Here is a 15186-nt window from a genome sequence, read left to right as displayed (position 1 = left end):
AACGTAGGGCAAGAGATGGTATTTAATGTGGAAGTAAACCCACTTTTGTATTTTTTACCTACAGGTAGGCTTATACTAAAGCTTACCAGTAAATGAATATCTCCTAAACGGCCACTTTGACAGCTGGCGCATGCGCTCTCAAGGAGCGGCACACCCATGCTGGTCCTTCAGAGCACTGTGCCGTGGCCCGAGACTCCCACACGCATGTGCAGGAGTGATGTCATCACGGCTCAGGTAGTCAGATAGTTGGAGCTCACGAACCAGAAGGAAGACTGGGTTAGATTGAAGCCCTGTCAGCGATGATAGCGTGCCGCTGGATGGCTTAGTTTTAAGACAAGTCTTCCATAATGTGCTAGTATGCAATGAGTATTAACACATTATGACATTACTTTGCAGGGGATTTTTTCTTTTTTTTTTTTTTTCAAGTTGCAGTTTTCTACTGCTTTAAACATAAACTACGGATAGGCATTGCAGGTGTAGAAACAACTTGGCTTTCAGTCATTTTATGCCTGTGCCCCTGCCGCTGCTACCTACACATTGTTGATATTTATATTGAGGCCCTGAATGAGACATTCACTAGGCAGCAGCAACAAAGAATGGTCAGGCCATTCTGCTCTACTGCCTAGTAAATGGCCCTTTCAGGGCCCCAATATAAACCTCCACCATGTGTAGGTGGCAGTGTAGGATAGTACTCATCTCAGCTCATGGGTTAATGAATTAATAAGGACCACTGTTAATGCAGGATCTTGCTGCCCAGACTGCTGCATGCAAAATCTTGCATAAATATATAAGCTTGTGTCCATGAGTCCTAAGAAGTTGTCAGGGTTAGGCTGTAACCTTTTAGAAAACGCACCCAAAATCTCCCAAAAGTCTCTCTGCTACGTTTTGGCATTGTCTTGCCATGGGACAGAATTAATAAATGTCTCCTGTATGAAGAGACACTCACAGGACCACTATTCTTGTTCTGTACGCTTTGTGTTATTCTTAGTTGTTGCTTGGACACTAAACAGAACACATTTTCTTGCATCTAGAAGTGATTCTTGGCATCTTTTATTTTTCAGCTTATGTGAACTTCCAACTGTCTGTTCATTATCTCCTTTTTGCGTGGTATAAGCTATAGTCCTTCAATAATTTAACACCACCTAGTTTTCTGTAAAGACCACATCCATATCCTATAAACCACGGCTCTCCTCTTCAAAGTGAAACTTAAAGTGACCTTAGATTTAGACTGCAGATCTTTGAGGCCCCACTGGTGGTGTTCTGGTAACCATGACAGTAGGCAGTATAGCTGATGGTCTCTTCACTGCTAAGATGCTCCTTCCTTAGAAAATAGTGTCCTGCCTGTCACCATCACTGCTATGGTGTGAGCAGTATATTATGTCCTGCCTGTCACTCATCACTGCTATGGTGTGAGCAGTATATTATGGTACTTTGCAGTATGTTGACATGCATTGCATTATTGAGTAGCTCCACTTTTGTTGAGAAAAAAAAAAACATTCCTGTCAGGGTGATCAATGTACATTACAAGGTTTTAACAAACTGTTGCAGTTGCCAACCTTTTGCTATTCTGAAGAAATAGCTGTTTGTTTGCCTGTGTCCATGGGCAGAGTGAATCTGTATGGGAGTTATTTCATAATTATCAATCAGCTGCTGCACCTGAAAGGTCTGCATCCCTTTAGACATGATTTCCCATAGGGAGTATCTCACCAAAAGGGATATCTGTCATAGGGGATGCCCAAAATTTGACTTGTATCATAGTACAGAACACCTCCAAGTTGCCATACTGCATTGCATATTACAGAAAGTTACAGTGTTGCAAATTGAAAAGGAAAGGTAATTTTGAGTAATATTCAATTACGATATGAATTGTGTCACAGCTGTGTGTGTGTGTGTATGTGTGTATATATATATATATATATATATATATATATATATATATATATATATATATATATATATACATACACATTTTTTTTTGTTAAAGCTACACAGTAAAACCAGGTATGCAATATTTTTTTTTTTGTCAACACACCGATGGCTAATATTATCAGTACATGATTCCTGTATATCGCCATGGAGTACAAGCCTTCAATACAAATTAAAGGGTTGAGCTGTGTGCGTGCTCACTTGTCAAAGAATACAGCTGAAATGCTTTTCATGCAAATACATGGCACCACCAAGCAGTGAACAAAAGTCTCTTTTCTATCGTTTTAAGGGACACAGTTCATTATTATTATAAATGTGATTTTAATGCAGAATTTATGCAGCACCAACAGTTTGTGCAGCATTTTACAGAATAGAGGGAGACAATACTGTTGGGCTCAGAAGGCCCTGTTCATTAGAGCGTGCTATCTAATAAAAGGGAAGATCAAGTAATACCAATGGTAATAACTGTTTGGGATGAGCCAACAGCACAAACAAAAAGTACAGTTTATTAGTTAGAGGTGGGTTAGTTAAAGGTGGGATAGGCCTTTTTGAAGAGATGGGTTTTCAGGGATCATCTAAAGGTGGACTTAGTAGAAGACTGTAGGACAGAGTAGGGTAGGGCATTCTAGAGAATGGTGGAGACAAACATGGAAAGAGGTGACTAGGAAGCAGGAGGTCTTGGGAGGAATGAAGGGAATGGTTTTCTTAGTATTTTAAGATGAGATTAGTGACTCTTGTTAGGAAACCAGTAGGTTTATATCACTGCCTGTGGGAAGAAGACTCTAGGTGCAGTAATAAAATACAAAAACAACAACAACCTAAGGGCTGGCTAAAATCTACCTCTGCTAGAAAGTTTCAGTTAGTAGCAAGCAGTGAAAGGAGTAACTAATTCAAAAGTATTCAACAGGCCTATCTAATATTAGAGGGTAGGAGCTGTGTCCCTTGATCATTTTTTGGTGAGTGCAGAAATTGTTTTCTTACAATGCATTTGTTTGACAATGGTAAATATCAGCAGAGCCAGATGAAAAAAAATAAAAAAGTGACCTTGTGCTCAGCGATATATCATTTTCAGCAAGGATGGGTAGGCATTTTATGTCCTATGACAGTTTCTTCTTTGTAAATAAAAGCATGCCATATGCATTCACTTACATGCAGGTAGACTTTCAAAATATTTGTATACGTATTTGTAAACAGAATTAGTGGTTCCTAAAGGTCTCATGCACACTGCAGCTCAAAGAAGCTGCTCCTACAGGCGTTTGAGCTGTTTTGAGATTTTCCTTTTTTCTGCCTGTTAACTCCCCTCCATGTTGGCCTATGTGTCCATGCACACTATGGGGGGTTTTTTCTGCCTGTAAACTCCTAAAAACGCTTATGGTGTGCATGGACACATAGGCTAACATGGAGGGGAGTTAAAAGGCAAAAAAAAGGAAAATCTCAAAACAGCTCAAACGCCTGTAGGAGCTGCTTCTTTGAGCTGCAGTGTGCATGGAGCCCTTATAGTGCTGAGTTTTGCCTAGATTTCCAAAAGTGCTCTGGTAGTTCTCTTGTGCTACAAAGATTTAGGAGCTTGCATCTTTATTACACTGCAGAGCATTTGATTTGCCATGACAGGCTCACCCCCGCTCTCTAAGCTGTTGTTCAACAAACTCAATATGCAGTCTAAAATGAATTCCTAATATGAACAGTATGCAAATATTACAGAATAACAGAAGAAACATTTTACAGCTTTTATTTAAAAGCCCAAACTCATGTAACAACATAAAGCAAATCAAAGGAAAAGATATGTGCAGATTAGCAGCATCTGATAAGAGCTGTGCCTGGCACTAGAGGGATGAGAGTTTCAGGACAGCTGAGCTGTTTTATTCCATCCTTACACTCATTCCTATTTGCAAGATCCCCCACTTCTGATAAGCACTAATCCTTAGAAATAAAACAATGTTGAAACAGCTGTAGGAGGTTTGAACAGCCACTGAAGATTTGTATGCAAAGTCCACTCAGAAATATACATTGTCACTTTGGTATGCATTATTTAAACAGCCAACAGATTTCCACATTTTGATTGTGTTCATGTATGTTTTTAATAATATAAAAGTTAAGTACGGGCTTGTTTACACTTGTGGTTGGGGAACAGTAAAAACATACAGTTCACTTGTACTGCTTCTTAAGCTGCAAAGGAAATGGATGGGGGTTTACACATGCCTTGGCCACAATGCTTTGCTTCATGGCCATGGCAAAAATTACCCCCCACACTGTAACGGACCCATTTACAGGGTACTGCAGTTGTCGTTTTAAAACAGGCACTCAGGACAAGCCATATTGGCTCCTCCCCACCTGTCACACACCTCTGAAAAGTGGTTCAACCATGAATTTCTTTTCAAAGGGTGGCAGTGACAGCCACATGTGTAAACCTATCCTGTGAATTTTGTTTTCACAGTACACGTTCACTTGTCCATTGAGAATAATGCCTTAAGCTGGCTATAACTAGTAGCTTTTCAAATTACAGTTTCCACAAACATTCCTACAAAAATTCTCATTGAAAGAATGTCATTGAAAAGTGCTTGTTCTCCTTCTCCTGTCCCTGGTCATTGCAACCTGCCAGATCCCAATTTCTCGCCGTACTCAAATGCTCGCTTTTCTTAATACCTGCCCAGAATGCTGCTTTCCTGGTCAATGCAGCCCTGTCCAACTAGGTCAGCCTAAGTTCAGACTTATGCGATGCTATTTGGAGTGCGAATTTGCGGTGCAGTGCGATGAGCATGTCAGAATCGCATCTAAAAAGCACTGAAAATGCACAGGATGCCTTTTTTAAATTATTTTACCTGAATCAGAATCACACCGCATCAATGTGAACATCCTTCATAGAAAACAATGTATTTTCACTTGATTTGTGAATCTATAAGTTCTGGAACGTATCAGATTCAAATCAGTGGGATACAGGGCTCATTCTCAAGCAATGCATCCCCGCACAGACCCCTCCACTCCCTGCCAATGCATAGAGATTTCATTAGGCAGAAAGAGAGGATCCACGTCTGAGTGATTCAAACCTTAAGCCCCGTTCACATCTGAGCATAGCAGAAATGTGGGGAACACACTTATGGCGCTATTATTTTTAATGGCATCCCAAATGTGGGTAGCAGTCACTTGTTAAAATGCGCAAAAACACCTGTCACCAAACACTCATACCTCAGTGCTAAAATTTGGTACATGAGCTTCTTAGCACGTTATTGGAGCAGAGTGAGGCCCATTCGAATGCATGATGCCACTCCAAAAAAAAAAGTGCAACAAGAAAAAAAAATGCGATGCAGGATCATCGCTCAGATGTGAATGGGAAATTAGTGCTGGGAGATAGCACTATTTCCTGTGACTGTTTTAAGTCGTTCCTTGCTTTTTAATGTTTTTCTAAACCGTGGCGTAGATTTACCAATAATCTGGTGCAGCGTCTAACTTCAGCTTGTTCAATTAAGCTTTGGCAATAAAACCTGGAAGCTGATTGGTTTCTATGCAAAGTTGCACCAGATTTTGCACTCTCCAGTTTTAGTAAATAAAACCCTGTGTTACCCTATTATGGCTTTAATGTCTGCCTGATTCATCTCAATGAGGATACGAGTTTGCCAGTATCAGTGATGGGAGAAGACAATAATCAGTTGTGTTGTTCGACCAGATTATTTACTTAGCTGGTCAACTCATGGTAAGTGTGTTTTTCATTGGGATAGCTGTGGTGGTAGATCTGAACATTACCTGTGCAAGGAACATGAGAGCATCTTTATGCTTTAGAATTATTCACAATCTTGGTCCAGAAAGATTGGTGCTTTACATTTTTTCTTCCATTAACTTTTTTTTTTAACTTTTTGTGTATTTTCCTCAACTGCGTGGAGGCAAGACTTGTATATTCTGATTTAAACATACTTGTTTCCAAGTTTGGACATTATATGCATTGTGTTTCCACATGGTTAAATACTGTTTGCACTGTTTTCAAGATCTTATTCACATGGGTATACTACAGCATACATTCATGTAAGGGCAGTGTTTGCCATTGCGGGGATGCACAGGTGTTCTATGCATCACTGTGCAGGCAGTCTTATTCATTTTGATTGAGACTCAGTGGCTGTATGAACTCAGACGCTGCTTCCAGATTGAACACACACTGTCTGCATACGGGGCCACACACTCTCAACAGCTGTCAAATTGAGAGCAGTGGCTGTGTCCATGCAGCCTCTGCTTCCCAATTGACATGAATGGGACCGCTTGCATGAGGATGCACAGAACACCTGTGCATCCTCATGTGCGTAAACACCACCCTCACATGGATATACACTGTAGTACACCCGAGTGAATGAGGCCTAATTCATTTTAGTATGATTATTACTTTTTATCTGTATATTAGTTTTATATATAAGTGCTAATTGCTGAATGATATACACTGATTAACCATAACTATATGACTACCCACCTAATGTAGAGTAGGTCCCCCTTTTGCTGACAAAACAGCCCTGACCCATCAAGGCATGGACACCACTGGACCTTTGAAGGCATGCTGTGATATCTGGCACCAAGCCTTTCAGTAGCAGATCCTTTAAATCCTGTAGATTGTGACGTGGGACTTTACTGGAGATTTGGAGGCAAGTTAACACCTCAAACTTACTGTGTTCCTCAAATCATTCTTGAACCATTTTTTTTAGTGCGGAAGGGTGCATTATCCTGCTGAAAGAGACCAATGCCATCAGGGAATACCTTTCCTTGAAGGGGTTTACTTGGTCACCAACAATGTTTAGGTAGGTGGCACGTGTCAAAGTAACATCCACATGACCAACAGGACCAAGGTTTACCAGCTGAACATTGCCCAAAGCATCACACTGCCTTCACCGCTTGCCTTCTTCCCATGCTGCATCTTCCTTGTGCTATCTCTTTCCAAGTTAAGCAATGTGTATGCCCCCAGCCTTCCAAATAATGTAAAAGAAAATGTGATTTATCAGACCAAACCACCTTCTTCCAGTTCAAGTGCTCACATGCCCATTGTAGGCACTTTTGGTTGTGGGCACGGGTCAGCATGGTCACCCTGACCGATCTCTGGCTACACAGCCCATACACAACAAACTGCACCATTTTTTCTGACATGTCAATTTTGTCCCTTTTCCACATCAATTTAAGGAACAACAAGTTTACTTGTTGCATAATATATCCCACTGACTTTCAGATTCCATTGTAATGAGATAACAAATGTTATTCGCTTAACCTGTCATGAGTCATAAAGTTATGGCTGATCGGTGTACATTTTTGGTTATTGTTTTAGTATCTAGGCACTGATTCAGCATTGATGGCACTCTTTTTTTTAGTCTGAATTTTTGGTGTTTGCACATTAGATATATTTATTTCACCAAGTGCTGTGCCACTTATTAACTCCCTGTCAATGCACGGCTGTCCACACTGCTTTACTCCCTACCAATGCACTGCCGTCCAGTCTTCTGTTTTTCCTTCACACCAGTGGTCTCCAGACTTTCTAAACAAACAGTCGGTTTACTATCCTTCAGATTTTAGGAAGGCCAGAGTGGCCAGTGGGAGTAGAAAATGTCCCAGCATCAGTAGGAGTAAAAAAAAATGACTTAGTGCTTGTAGTCAGTGGAAGGAGGAAGTGTGTCCAGTCATTGGTATTAGTTGGAGGAACAGTGCCCCATCATTGGTATTAGTGGGAGGAATAGTGACGCATCATTGGTGACAGTGGGAGGAATGGCGCCCCATCATTGGTGTCAGTGGGAGGAACAGTACACCATCATTGGTGTCAGTGGAATGACTAGTGCCCATCATTGGTATCAGGAAGGAATGGTGCCCCATCCTTGGTATTTGTTGGAGGAATAGTGCCCAATCATTGGTGTCAGTGGAAGGAAAAATGACCCATAGTTGGTGCCAGTGGAAGAAATGGTGCCTCCTTATTGGTATCAGTGGGAGGAATAGTTCCCCGAAGGCCAGATAGAGGCAGGCAAAGGGCCGCAGTTTGGAAACCACTGCCTTACAGCCTATACAAAGCTATACTGTGCAGGGAAAGTATACAGCTCTCGCCTGTCCTGCAGGTGAAGTCCAGAGTTGGTATGATTGTGGCCATAACCACAAGCTGGTGGCTCGGCCTTGTCTGCATTTTTTGCTGTGTTTTATAATGCAGAGTGCATTCCTAGCACTCCAGTAGCCTAGTGTGCTACCCTCTGTTTGGAACCAATACCTGGAGAGAGCTGTAGATGAGGCTGTTGTGACCAAATCCCTCAACCTGAATGGCAGGAAATTGAGAGAGTCTCTAGAGTGCAGTCCAGTAGGACCTCAGTGATGCCATTGAGGGCTGGTAAGGGGAGTAGAGAACCAGACCATGTGCAAGCTGCCAGTTTGTTCTGAGATGACAGGGGCTGTCCATTTGCTACTCTGCCGAACTGTCTCTACTTATGTTGTGAGAGTGGATGTTTATACTGCTTGTAGTTAGTCTGATGTAGTGGTACCCAAAGCATACATCAACCTTTCCATGCAACACAATATGGTCATTGCAATGTGTGTGTTATTTTGATGTACGGTATTAAAACAAAGTATTGAAAATTTGAAGAAGCCCAACTTTCGTCTCATTCTCTCAACACTGTGCGCACCCACTCACATTTATTCCTACTTTCTCACTACCACGAATGGAACCCCCTCCCCTGCCCCCACCATGCCTGTACATCCTCTCCCACCAAGCTTGTGCATTTTTTCTCCCTGCTTCCACTCCATACCTTCATGACTCCCTCCCACTCTTTCAGGAAATACCCCCCCTTCTCTTTCATACACACTGCCACTCAACCTCATCCTCAATGTGCCCGGGAATTTACTAGAATTTAAGTTGTGTTGCTGGGTCATTACCAGATTTTTCAAATTTTTGGGTCCCGGCAGTCCCTGCTATATTGCTGATGACTCTTCCCACAGTAACAATGGGTGCTGACTCTCCCCCCACCCCCGCTTCCCCCGCCTCATCCAGGGTACACACAGCATAATTGTTTTGTTTGGTTGCTCTCGGACAGCCCACACCATGGAAATCCATGATGCTGTGCATCTACCTGCATCCTAGCAACCAAAGAATTACATTAGATACGGTGGGGTTGAAGGCTCTGTTCACATATGGGCGTTTTGAATCATGGGCAGGAATCGCCAAAACTTTCTGTTTAGGCTTTCACTGTGGAAAATAGAGTCCAGTGAAGGAGAAGGAAAGGTTAATATAGCTGGAAGAAATGAGGATTTCCTTTTATCTGGAGTGGTGCATGGGCTGGAAAGCCCGAATAAAGCTGAACTCTGTACCAGTTTCCTAGCAGCTTCTGAAAATGTAAAGCATAGAAAATTAGGATGGGTACCTGTCTTATCCTTTTGCGTGCCCTCCCTATGCAGACCAGTCTCCTTCATTCTTTTCCATGGCAGATTTATGTGTATACTGTATGTATGTGTGTATGTGAGTCTACATTCACACTTTAGCGCTTCATGAACGCATGCATAATCGTGTGTTGTGCTTGTGGTGCCATTTATTGTTAATGGCACCTACGCACATAAAGCTCATAAAGGTGCTTGAACTTCTTTGCTGCGTGTAGCACAATAACGTGCAAAAGAAATGCACACAAACTGCCTAGCATTGTGCATCATCATATGAATGGGACCTTAAATAGAATCACACTCTTAAAAAGTACCTTACTTTGAATGGTCATTTGTGTGATGATTTTTTTTCAATAAAATTTGATAGCAGTGTGATAAACACAGACATTTTTATTGGCGCAAAATAACCTGTAAAACTTTGACAACTAACCCGCTAGTTACTTTATGCTCAGCCAAAAGCAGCACCCAAACTTAGTCCCAGCACATAAAACTCTTAATGGGGTGTGTTTGTTGGACAGTTGAGCTGATATCAAATGGACAATTCTGTCACAAGCAAGAAAAGAGCAGTGGCAGGAATGTAAAAAAGGCTGTCTGTCTATCCCAATGGAATCATTCCCCCTTTAGCTGAGACAGCAAGATTTTGCTCCATTGCTGGCCATAACCCAGATGTATCTTGATTGCTGGTGGTGGGAGTGACCTCTTGGGACAGACCGGCAGCTGCTGGCAAATTTTTATTTTAGGATCGCCCAGCCAACATCAGCTTTAGACATGTTTTTTACCATTCTGTAGACTGTCTTTTTTGCATAGGAATGTGGTGCGACAAATGCAATTTTTTTAGTTACTCTTCAAAAATTGATTTCTTAATGTTCAATAATAAATCAAAAGAAGGTAGCCAATGCGGGTGGGGGTACAAAATGAATGCAAATCCCTCCACCAAAGTACTGTAAAACAGAAATACATCGTAATGCAGAAAGGGTAAACATGTTGCCACAAATCCAAATAGGGGTTTATCTGTAGTTTTAGGATTGTGGGCAGAGCCATAGAAATGATTTCTTTCTGCCTCAGTGGCCAGCTGTGTATCCAGAACTGCTGGTTTATAGCACTGATACAGCCTAAGATAGACAGTCATAAAATGGCTCCATATCTATAATATTTTGCTACTTTATCCATTAATTGTAAGCTAAGGATTTGCAAGTCAAGCAAAGTAAGCATGAAATTGTATTGGCCCACATCAGACTTTTCTGTACATATAATAGAAACTATAACTTAGCACTTGAATGTTCTGATAGTTTCTCTCTAAAATCATATTTTCGTTGCCATACTGACTTTATTTTTACAAACTGTTATAATGTGCCTTGCAAGCATAATTTGCAAGCTACAGCTGCAGTGAAATCATTAGTGTTCCTCCAGCTAGATATTCCATACTTTGTAGACACTCGAGACAGTAGGCTCCACATGTTCACTAGTTTTGTGAATTCAAATAATTCTTTCCTTCTTCCGTCTAATCCATATCGTTCTCTTTTTATAATATATATTTTTCCATATTTTCTCAGGGATGCTAGGGGAAAAAAAATGAAATCTCGGTTCATGTGAAATACTTGTTGGAGAATAAATATAGAACTGTGGCAGACGCTGTCACGCATAGGCTCATCAAAGTTATTTTTAATTAGCGTGCTAGTTTAAAAATGGACCAGCGTCCTATTAAAAGTGGTCTATTCAATCAAGCCAAATTTCATTAAAGTGTTTCTCCAATGCAAGTCTTATGTTTGGCATTCTGCACAATACAATATTATGTTATGATAGTGTAGCACATGCAGCTATCACAATTAAATATTCAGGTCACCTCCATAAATATGAGAAATGTACAAATGTGGTTTGCTGCAGGAAATGTTCACTGTATCTTGAAAGAATAATATAGACACATCACTTTACCTATCAAAGAACAGCCTGTACAATTGACTGTTCTGTCTAATCAGGTTCTCTCCATGATTGGATGACTAGACTATCCTCCTTTTCCAAAAAATCACAAGTAACGCATAACAAAATAGCAATTTGAAATGATTCACACAAACAGAAACATGTCCACAGAGAGGGAATTAATACTGTAATGACAAAAACATGTCTAAAATGACAAACTAATGAGTACTATACTGACACAAGCAAAAACACATCTGCCATGCTGTTACAGCAAGGAACATTTCCACATAGACACAATAGTGTACTGACACCGGTAAAAACATATTCGCCGAGGCGCATTAAGCCGGTTTAGGATGTCTAACTGCTACAACTAGAAACAAGATAAAAGTGGTGGTAAACCTCAGACATGAAATATTAACAAAGCATATCCCTCAACTGTGTGTACTTGTTTTAGTTAAGAGTACGAAGTGTCATTTCTGTCTGCTGCTTTGTTCCTCTGCTATATCAGCATGAATCACTTCTGACAAGTTTTCCTGACACCAAGAGAAAAATGGTGACAGAGGAGGGGCCTCCTGCAGATTGACAGCATCAGTTCTGTTCCTGTGAGCTCTGTGGAGGGGGGTGTCTCCCTTCCCTGTGATCATCTCTCTGAGCTCTCCTCACTGAGCTCTGCAGAGCTTAACTTCAGCTCTCCGTTTTTTTGACAGCTCTGCAAGTGTTATAAATTCAGCACTTTCAATGGATGTAGATAAGACTGCAGATACAGAGATGAAACAAATCCTCCTATTATTATTATTATACAGTGTTTATAAAGCGCCAAAAAGTTTGCTCAGCGCTGTACATTATAGTGGGGGACAGTACATGAGACAATACAGTAACAATACAATATACGAGGGGTTCGAGGGCCCTGCTCTTTCGAGCTTACAATCTAGGAGGGAGGGGATAGTGGTACAGGAGGAAGTGGCTGTGGGGGATGGAGTGGTAGGAGGAGTGGAGGAGATCAGCAGTTAGGTGAGGACGGGGTAGGCTTTCCTGAAGAGATGGGTTTTCAGGGTGCGCCTAAAGGTGAGGAGGCTAAATGACAGTCTGATGGATTGGGGTAGTGAGTTCCAGAGGATGGGGGGGAAGTCCTGCAGTCGGGGCGTGGGTGGAGGAGACCAGGGAGCTAGAAAGTAGGAGGTCTTGTGAGGAGCGAAGAGTACGGGTTGGGTGGTATATGGGTATCAGGTTGTTGAGGTAGTTTGGAGCAGTGTTATGAATGGCTTTGTACGTCAATGTTAGCAGTTTGAATTTAATGCGTTGGGCAATCGGAAGCCAATGGAGGGAATGACAGAGTTGTACCTGTTTATCACCTGTGGCCAGTCACTTCACTGGGCATTTGTAAGGGTTTACAATCACAATAATAATACCAAGTTAAACTAGTCTTTGAAATAGCACAATAAATGTACAGCAAAATTGTATTTGTGAATGGATGGAAACTGGATGGAAGGGTTACTTTTTTGCATCAATGCCACAAGTTTGGATACAAATGTCAGGTGACCTGTGAAAAATCTACCTAGATTCTATTTTTCAGGTTCTAGAAACCTAGTAAAATGAGCAATGCAGTTTGTAAATGTGGATCCAATTTTGCTGTGTCCGCTGAACTCCTGAATATGAGAACAATTGTACAAAGTAGCTATTCAGGCCTCATAATTATTGGTACGCGGTATCTACAGGATTTAGATTAAATCTTCTATATTAGGGTAGGTAAATGAAAAACTTTAATTTGGTTTCTTGGTGTGCTATATACATTTTTTCTGTTATTCCTTTCACTGCTATCATGTGGGATCAGTGTGTTTTTGTTTTGTTTTTTTTTAAGAAAGAGTTGAACACTTTTCAAAATATATTCTTCTACAGTTTTATAGAAAAAAACATTGAGTATAAAAAAAGTTGATTTTGCGCTATTAACCACTTGAGCTCCAGAGGATTTACCCCCCTTAATGACCAGGCCTCTTTTTGCTACTCGGCGCTGCACTAATTCAACTGATAATTGCGCGGTCATGCTGCACCCAAACGAAATTTACGTCCTTTTTTTCACACAAATAGAGCTTTCTTTTGGTGTAATTTGATCACCTGTGCGCTTTTTTTTTTTCACGCTTTAAACAAAAAAAGGCCAAAGATTTTGAAGAAAAACAATATTTTTTACTTTCAGCTATAAAAAATATATAGTAAACTCAAAGTTGATTATAAATTTAGGCCAAAATGTATTCTGCTCCATGTTTTTGGTAAAAAAAATCCCAATAAGTGTATATTGATTGCTTTGTGTGGAAGTTATAGCGTCTACAAACTATTGTATAGCTACTGCAATTTCCGCCATTTTTTTGCTATACAGTGCTGCACTAGTTTAAGGGACAATTGCGCGCTCATGCAATATGGTACATAAATGAAATTTACATCCTTTTTTTTCCCCACAAATTGAGCTTTCTTTTGGTGGTATTTAATTGCCTGTGTGGTTTTTATTTTTTGTGCTATAAAAAAAAAGGCTGACAATTTTGAGGAAAAAAAAACAATATTTTGGACTTTTTGCTATAAAACATGTCCAGTAAAAAAAAATACAAAAATCAAATTTAGTCATAAATTTCTGCCAAAATGCATTCTGCGACATGTAAAAACCCAATACGTGTAAATTAATTGGTTTACGTGGAAGTTATAGCGTTCACAAATGGTGGGAAAGATACTGGGATTTTTAGGGGTTTTTTTTATGCTAATGCGGCGATCAGCGAATTATGGTGGCAATCAGCGACTTATGGCAGCGACCAGCGACTTATGGCGGGACTGCGGCGGACATTCTGACATTGGGGGGTACTGACTTGGGGTCACTGACATCCCCAAAAACACTAATACAGTGATCAGTGCAAAAAAAAAAAAACACTGACACTGTACTAATGGCACTGGGGAGGAAGGGGTTAACTTTATTTAGCAGGGAAGGGTTATAAGAGTGAGGGGAGTGTTTTACTAGGGGGCGGGGGTGTGTACTGGGCTGGACAAGGCTGATCAAGAAAGAGAAACTGTTCTTTCTCGATCAGCTCATCCTCGAGCTGACAGGGAAGTGACAGACAGCACAGCTACTGCAGCTGTGCTGTCTGTCACTGTTTGCCGCCGATCGCCGGGAGATAGCCGTTAAGGAACGGCTGTGACCCGGCGACTCACATCTGTGGCGGTGATTGGCGGGACAGATAGGGCTGCCCCCTAGCTGTTTACAAAACACGTGTTTTAAAACGTGGTTTTGCCTGCCAGTGCCGCCCTGCCGCCGTATATCTACAGTGGCAGGGCGGCAAGTGGTTAACATAATAGTAACAACAGTTTGGTCCAGGTTTTATTAAACTTGCCATTGTGTTCCTCTCTTTGAGGCTCTATGCCCTCTAATGTTTTTTAAGCTCCTAGAAGCTATTAGCATTTTTTTCTGCTCCTAGTAGCTAAATAGTGTTCTCTTGTGTGTCCATGCACACTGGCTATTAGCATTTTTTGAGCTTCAGTGTCTAGGAGCAGAAAAAAAATAGTTTTTGTAACATTTTTTTAAGTGCTTTTCCAAACACACCTAAACGCTACTAAAACGCTCCTAACAACTTTTTTCTAGCTTTTTTTCCCCCTCTACATGTACTGTAAAAATGCTCCTAAAATAACGCTCCTAAAAACTACTAAAACCCACAATTACCAGCATTTTTTCCTGTGTTTTTTTAATTTAAATGCTAGTGTGCATGGAGCCTGAGGGCAGATTACAGTCATCTTATATTCACTTGTGACTGATAATGAAAGGCAACATCATCTTATCCCCTGTTTAACAAACATCGTAAATCTATTGGAATTATACTTAACACGCACTTTTTAAATGAGGATATTTGCTTTTAGTTTACACAGAATTTTACAATTAAAATAACATCAGCTTAGATATATTTTTTTTCTTTTCACAGATGTTTCAATGTATATTAATGTGTT

At 40.7% G+C, this 15186-nt stretch overlaps 1 protein-coding gene across 1 annotated transcript in view; it reads left to right on the top strand.

The window, feature by feature from the left end:
• The window catches only part of DROSHA (drosha ribonuclease III), a 392901-nt gene that overhangs the window by 248132 nt on the left and 129583 nt on the right, over positions 1–15186 (top strand). The window lies entirely within an intron of this gene.

This window comes from Staurois parvus, unplaced genomic scaffold (assembly GCF_062004578.1).
Source record: "Staurois parvus isolate SC_StPar_1 unplaced genomic scaffold, SC_StPar_1.0 ptg000153l, whole genome shotgun sequence".
NCBI classification, from domain to species: domain Eukaryota; kingdom Metazoa; phylum Chordata; class Amphibia; order Anura; family Ranidae; genus Staurois; species Staurois parvus.
This window is presented reverse-complemented; position numbering and strand designations above follow the sequence as displayed.